The sequence below is a fragment of the Oryctolagus cuniculus genome, chromosome 9 (assembly GCF_051225735.1).
Source record: "Oryctolagus cuniculus isolate XC-2025 breed Fujian yellow rabbit chromosome 9, ASM5122573v1, whole genome shotgun sequence".
Classification (NCBI taxonomy): Eukaryota; Metazoa; Chordata; class Mammalia; order Lagomorpha; family Leporidae; genus Oryctolagus; species Oryctolagus cuniculus.
Window position 1 is genome coordinate 22,680,251 of NC_142875.1, and position 7,951 is coordinate 22,688,201.

Genomic DNA, 7,951 nt, shown 5'->3' on the forward strand with positions numbered 1-7,951 from the left:
GTTTCTTTTTAGAATGTTTTTCTTTTGTTGATCTTTGTATTTTCAGATGAGTGTTAGATTTGGTTTTAAGCTTTTCCAAAGCTCACTGGTGTGTTTGTGGAATTGCCTTCCATCAATAGTTCACCTTATGAAAAAATTATCACCTTACAATTCCTATATTTTCAAGTAGACATTCCGATGATAGCTCTTTAGGCCTCTAATCTCAGAATGGTATGTGTATTGTGTTTATCCTCAAGAACTTTATGAGTCTTGATGCTATTATAAATGATTTTATCTAAATTCAATTATTTGTCTAAGTAACATTTTTGTAGGTCTCAAAATATTTTATCTATACAATTATGTCGTAAATAAAGACATACAACATCTTCTTAAATTTATTTTCTTTCCTTATACTTATCAGGAATTCTGATACAATTTTTATTGAAAATGACCAGAGGCAATGCATTTCTTTTTCTTCAGTTCCTGTATTTTGTCTGATTTTACAAGAAGGATCATGGCTGATACCTGCAATAAGACTGTGAAAACTCACTCTGAAACTTGATGGTTGAAATCAGTGATGACATTGGCTTTGCTTATGAATATCTCATTTGGCCAGAGTTTACTCTCTCATGTCTACTCCATTTGTGTTTAGCTAGGGTGGTTCAAAGTTCAGGACATAAATTCTTGTTAGGCCTTTCTGGGGTCTATGACAGTTGATGGTGATTTTGGACAGACGGGCTAAAGCTGATCTATGTGTGGCTTGACTTGATCTAAGACTTAAATGTTTACAGATGGTGGTTGTAAATTCCTGATGAGGCAGTGTTCCCTTTGGCACTGTGCTTGGTGGTCAAAAATTCTTTCCTTAACTGAGGTCTCCCATTCTATTTCCCCGCAGTTAGTCCTTAGAATTCTTAAGCAAGCATTATTGATCTGTTGATTTAAACTGAGGTCTGATTAGTCACAGAGTCAGCAATTAACTTTTGTTAAGAAGAATGTGAAAAGTGAAAAGAGAATACATTCTCTTTAGTTGGAGAGGTGAAGAGGAATTTCAAAAGCCAATTATATTTAACATTGACACATCTTTTTAAAAACTAATATCTGCTCCTTCAGTGCTCATTTGCATGTTGCAACCATTTATATATGATAAGCATTTAAAACTTGATTTAAACCTTCATATCCCTAGAATATATAGCAACATGTGCATTTTAACTCCTAATACTTGGGAGCCAGAACTGAATCATGAATCCAGAGCCACTGTAACTGAGTCAAAATACAGCATAAGAATAAACAGGACATCTGTCGCTCCCCCACTCGCTGAGGAAGACACCAGTCCTTCCCGGATTTGCTGCCGCTCCCCCACTGCTCCCCGCCTCCGAGGAGGAGCGGCACCCCCGCCACTCCCCAGCTTTTGCGGAGGAGCGGCACCATTGAGCTCTCCCACCGACTCTCTCAGGGGCCATGCGTGTTGTCTCTCACTCCCTTTTATAGTCAGTCCTCTCCCACCAATCCGTGCTGAGCACGCCGCTCTCTTCCAATCAGAGGTTGGATCGGGAATCAGCTAATTGACGATGCAGCAGTTTAAGATTTGTTTACTCCCTCTCAGCACCATATGATGGGAGATCAGACGCATAGAGTTAGTTTCAGTTCACAGTTTCAGTACTTATTTCTCTCCCAGGCACCCCGCCATGTTGCGGGAGACGGACCCTGCTCCCCACAGACATCAATATTGAAAATATGGAAAGAGAGGTTTACATATAGTTTTTACTCTCTCTGGCCAAGAAATATTTATGTATATGCTTCTTTATTCCATGCCAAATATTTTCAGCAAATACATAAAGGAGAAAACTACTAAATAACAAGATAATTAAGCCAAATGAATGGACATAGCTTGCTATTTCTAAAACATGGCTAGCAAATAAATTATTTCTTTTATTTTACCAATCTGAATAAAACCTATTTTGTAGGGTGTATAAACTTTTCAAAATATTTTTCATTGAAAAGTATATAAAAGATTCATTAAAATGAAATCACAGTGATAAATAATGAATTCTGGGAAAGTAAAAACATCCTATGTATTGGGCTTTGGTAACAGTCAAATGGAAGTGGGTCTAGTCAAGACTTTCTCCTTCATTGATAATTTGACCACAATAGAGGATTACAAGTATGTATTTTGGTAAACAAGGGGATTTGGCTTCTAAACCTGAAAGCCAATATTGTGATGACAAAATAACAGAACTTGTATATCTAAGCTTCCACAGAGTTTTGAATTGCTTCATATTCATTCCTGGGCAGTGAATAGTACCTTAACCATATTTTGTTCAAATAAACAACTGAGGTGTGAATTCTATACTTGGTGGTTTTCAGTAGGATTTAAGATGGCCATTTTATACTGAACTAGTTTCAAAAAGTGATCTATAATTACCCATTTCCAGTTAGCCACTATTTAGAGATTCATGCCACTCACTCTGGGATAATGGTTAGAAATGACTGAACTTAGCACCTAGTAATTAGATTATATTATTAGAGGAGTGCTATGTTTTAGTCATTGAAATGGAACACACTTCTGAAATCCCTTGTTGAGGGTACTTCATTCTGTTCCCATGGAAACTGTAGTTTCATTGAAAATAGCTTGTAAGTAGCTTTTGAAAAATGAATGTTAGAGTTTAAGCCTCGGTTGTTGGAGGAAATTTTTAAAAAGATTTATTTTATTTATTTGAAAGAGTAACAGAGAGCAGCAAAAACAGTGAGGTCTTCCATCTTCTGGTTCACTCCCCAGATGGCAGCGATGGCTGGAGCTGAGCCAATCCAAAGCCAGGGCAAAGAGCTACCTCTGGGCCTCCCACGTGGGTGCAGGGGCCCAAGGCCTTGAGCCATCCTCCACTGCTTTTCCAGGCACATCAACAGAAAACTGGATTGGAAGTGGATCAGCCTGGACTCTAAGGTGTCTATATGGGATGCCAGTGCTACAGACTGTGGCTTTAACCTGCTGCACCACAGCACCAGCCTCTGTTGGAGGAAATTTTAAGCATAACAAAATAGTCAGGCAACATGTTCCCTATCCTGAATTTTGCTGTAATGTGATTAATAAAAAATAAAATTCATTTGAAAAATAATTCCAATATCACAACTTTTGGAAAGAAATACTTTGCCTTTTAGGCTATGTGAAATAGTATAATACAAGTAGTAGATGTATTGTAATAAATACAAGATGTCTTTTGTCAACTCTAGGATAATAAATAGAATATATAAAAATTAGTTTTAAATACTAAACACATCATGTAGAAAAATGGTTTCATGTGGAAAAATTCAACGGAGGCAAAACCAAATACAAAACAAGGAAATAAAGGATAAAAACTCCGAATCAAATAGAACAACTATAACAAAAATTAATGAGACAGTAAGCTTAAATGTATCAGAAATAATAATCAGTAGAAATGTATCATAATCAGTAGAAATGTATCAAAATCATCATTAAGATAAAAACATATACTGCTAGATAGTACAAAAATAAAACACCACTCACAAAGGAGGCTAATTTGAAAATGGACTGTCATTTTGCAGGGTTTTCAAGTATATCCCAAAATAAAAGCCTTTTGTTTCATTTTGCCCTCCTTCCTTGAATGTTTCTTTATGTTGTACTTTAAAAACGAACCTGATACTAATTTTTGAAGACCTTGATTTTTATGACATGGCTGAACAGAACAGAGAACTGGCTTGTATCCCATCTGGGCAGATGCAGAAGACCATCTAACTCCTGGATAAAAAGAATCCAGAGGAACACTACACCGTAAGTTCACCAGAACCGTTAAGCATGGATATGCAGAATGAAACATCTGTCTTACCATGCTTGCCTGATTCCAAGATCCTCTGGTAGAAGTTCAATTTTTCAGGCATTTTTGCACATTATCTTTCCTTCTATTGAATCCACACCCCATCCTGATGTGAGGACGCAGATCTGAGTCATTTCTCCGGCCTCTATGCTGAGGAGTAATAGCCCTTCTGTTCTCAAAAGAGTCTCATGAATGCGCATGATTCTGTTACCAGAAACTCTCCAAACTGGTTGGAGAAGAACAAGTAGCAGGGTAGCCAGTGCTCCCCGAGGGTTGATGTAGAAGACTGAAGTTGGGGCGGAGAAGTGCCTGCTCAGTTTGTGCCTGAGCCCCTGGTTCATCTGCCGTGCTTGTGGGACTATGTTGCTCAGTGATATCTTGTAAAACCAGTGGTTAAGAATGTTATACTACTATTGCTTTAACGAGCTGTGATTACATTGCAATTTACTATGTATGGATGAAATGGTCATTTTTTCCATTCAATTATTGCTTATAGAATTGTCTATATCCCCACTAAACTAGGGTTTTTTTTTTTTCGTTTTATTCCTTGTTAAACTTCTTATTCATTGAAGTATTGTCTTTTTACTGTAATGTAAATTTAAAATATGCTATCTCAAAAAATAAAAAGAAGATAGAATGAAAGGGAGAAGAAAAAAGTGGGAGCGAGAGAGGTGAAGGGTGAAAGGGAATGTCATTATCTTCTTAGAATTTTGTCTACAATCACATTGAATCTATTAAAAAGTAATTAAAATAAAAATAAAGATATTAAAACATGCAAACCAAAAAAAAACCCAAAGGCAGGCCTTAGCAAAATCCACCATCCAGGGAATGAAAACACATATGGCAGGGATCTCTCTCTCTCTCTCTCTCTATTTGTCTATCTCTGTTGTTTGCTCTTTCTCTTTCTTGTCTCCTTGACTCTTAAGAAGAACAAACAAATGAACGAAAGAGAAAAAGAGAGAGAGAGAGAGAGGAAGGAAGGAAGGAAGGAAGGAAGGAAGGAAGGAAGGAAGGAAGGAAGGAATCAAAAGGAACAGACAGACAGGAGGAAGAATGAAGCAGAGTGAAAGAGCATTTAAATAATATTAAAATTATGAAATAGAGAAAGTTATCACAAAATATGCAAAAGGTGTTATCTAAAAGTTAAATACCACTAATGTGAGAAATTAAATGAGTCTAGATGAAATAAATAGAGTAATGTTTTTGGTTGTGTGTTGGAAGACAATGTCAAAGTTCTTCAACTAGTCTGAAAACACAATAAAATCTTAAACAGAATTCCAGCAAGTTTATTAGTAATTATAAATTAAGTGATTCTAAGATACACTTGGTGAAAACATCAAGCAACTGATTAGCCAAAACAGCTTCTAAAAAGGAAAACACATTTGGAGCATTCTCAGTATCTTAGTTCTATTTTTACATTAAATCTATAGTAAGCAAGGCAGCATAATGCTTTAGTCAAAAGAACCTGGGTCATTAGAGTGAAAGAACATGAAGAAATAGACATACATGTGAACAATTGAGTTTATAACAAAGATGATGTGGTAATGCATTGGAGAAAAGGTATTCTTTTCGATTAATGGTATTGGAGCAACTATATATACATATGTTAAAAAAAAAAACTTTCAGCTACATATTGTATCATAGACAAAAAAATAATTCACCGTGGAAAATAGAACTAGTTACTAATAGATTTGACATTAAGTTAAGAGTTTCAAAGTTACAGAAGAGATCATATGTATTCTTGGAAGTGCAGCACACATAGGCACAGATGGAAACTCAGAACTGACGAGAATGTGCACTCCACCAAGACAGAGGATTGTGATTTTTTTTCTGTTAGCCATGCTTTATCCCTATATCTATAATAAATTCTGGAAAATACTGCGTGCTCAATAAATATTTGCTGAATGCATGAATAAATGAATAATGGCAATTACATCACCACTTTGAATGCTCATGGCACATTGGCTCCCAGAGGATACCAGAGAATATATATATATATATATATATATATATATATATCTTTCATACATATATATATATTTTTCCAAAGGCATCCTGAAGTTGAGAAAACTTAGAAACAGCTTAAACATGTCATAGATAGGATTACAGGTTTCCTATAACTTTGGAAAGAATTAGTGCCTCAAATCTAGCTATGCTTTTGTTAATCTGTTATGTACCAGATTCTGTCAGTAAGACAACTGGGTAATCCAAGTCTAAAGAAATCTTCGTGCATGAAGAGTTGTGCAGAGCAAATGGAATATTTCACAATAATGTTATCATTTAAGCTATTACCTGATTATTGAAAATGGCTGGATCCTATGAAAAGGAAATTATCATTAATTTTCCTATATTTATTTTACCCAACATATTCTAAGATTATTTAATACCAGTAGGTCTTATTTGAAAATATATCTTTTCAGGTAACTAATTCTGGAAACTCAGATTGGATAAATATGGTAATAACAAAAGCTAAGTGATTTGAATATAAATTCTTCTTAGTCATAAAATATAGAATTTATATAGACAGAAGCAATGATGTGATGAGATCAGGCAAGGACTTCATTAAAAATAACTATTCTATTGGCTTATTTTAGCAGCTAAAATATATATTATAGTCTAATAGTAAAGAATAATCAAGCCAAGTGTTGCCCATTTCCCAAAGCTATCTAACCAACATGATTTAATAAATAGAAATCGTTCAGGTAGACAATAATTTTTTTTCCTTTTAATTAATTTTTAGTTTTAATTTTTTAAAAATATTTATTTATTTGAAAGGCAGAGTTACAGCAAGGCAGAGACAGAGAGAAAGAGAGAAATCTTTCATCCACTGGTTCACTCCCCAAATGACAGATCCAAAGACAGGAGCCAGGAGCTTTTTCTGGGTCTCCCATGCAGGTGACTTGAACTGGCGCCCATATGGGATGCTAGCACTGCAGGCAGCGGCTTTACTTACTATGCCACAGCACCAGTCCTAGTTTTTTCAGTTATTATCAGATTCAATATAGTTCATGGATACAATTCTAAGTGAAGCTTCCACTTTCTGATGAGATTTCTTGTTTTTTATGTACAACATAATATACTATGTCCTCTTATTTAGCATATTCAAAAATTTATAAAGTAAATTTTAAAATAGACATAATGTAAAATTTTAATCTACTTGTCCTAAAAGGTATTGCCTTTAGGCTCACTTGAATTTATTTTATATATGTATTTATAATATTATTTAATTATAAAATGCCTACTCTTAATTTCTTGTCCACATAATTGAAGACATCAAATGTGACCAGTACATTTATATATGAATGAGCCCATTTAATCTGCAGGCAGCTGGTTGACTGCCCACTGTGTTCCATATAATCTAGCCTGCAGTCTTTCCTTAGGGTCAGGCTGCTAATGAGAAAATTCAGCCCCAGGTCAAACACACACAAACAGGAGCAGAGAACTTTGATTGAAATCTTTCAATGCAGCACACATAGGCAGAACTGATGAGAATGTGCACTCCACCAAGACAGAGGATTGTGATTTTTTTTTTCTGTTAGCCATGCTTTATCCTTATAACTATAATAATTTCTGGAAAATACTGTATGCTCAATAAATATTTGCTGAATGCATGAATAAATGAATAATGGCAATTACCTCACCACTTTGAATGCTCATGGCACATTGGCTCCCAGAGGATACCAATAGCCATGGGTGCTCAAATCCCTTACACAAATTAAGAAGTATTTGCATGTAACCCATGTGTATCCTCTTCTATACTTTAAATGATCTGTAGATCACTTATAATATCTAATACAGTGTCAACCTTTGTAAATACTTATATGGTATTATTTAGGGAACAATGATTTAAAAAGAAAAAAAAAAACTTTAGGACCAAAAGTCAAAGAGATCACATAAATAAGACCATAAGTGTCTGATAATAGCAATAGATAGAATTACAAAGGGAAGAAAGTTACAACATGGGAAGCAGTCCACACAGCAAACTCATAGAAAGACAAACTCCCTAAACAGCACTGACCTCCGAATCAGCCCCTAAGGCATTTGGATGTGACTGAAAAATCCCATAAGAGCATTTCAGGTGTGGGAATCCAAGACATAGTGGCAAAAACAGTTCTAGATGAAAGATCTCTGTGAGTGAGACC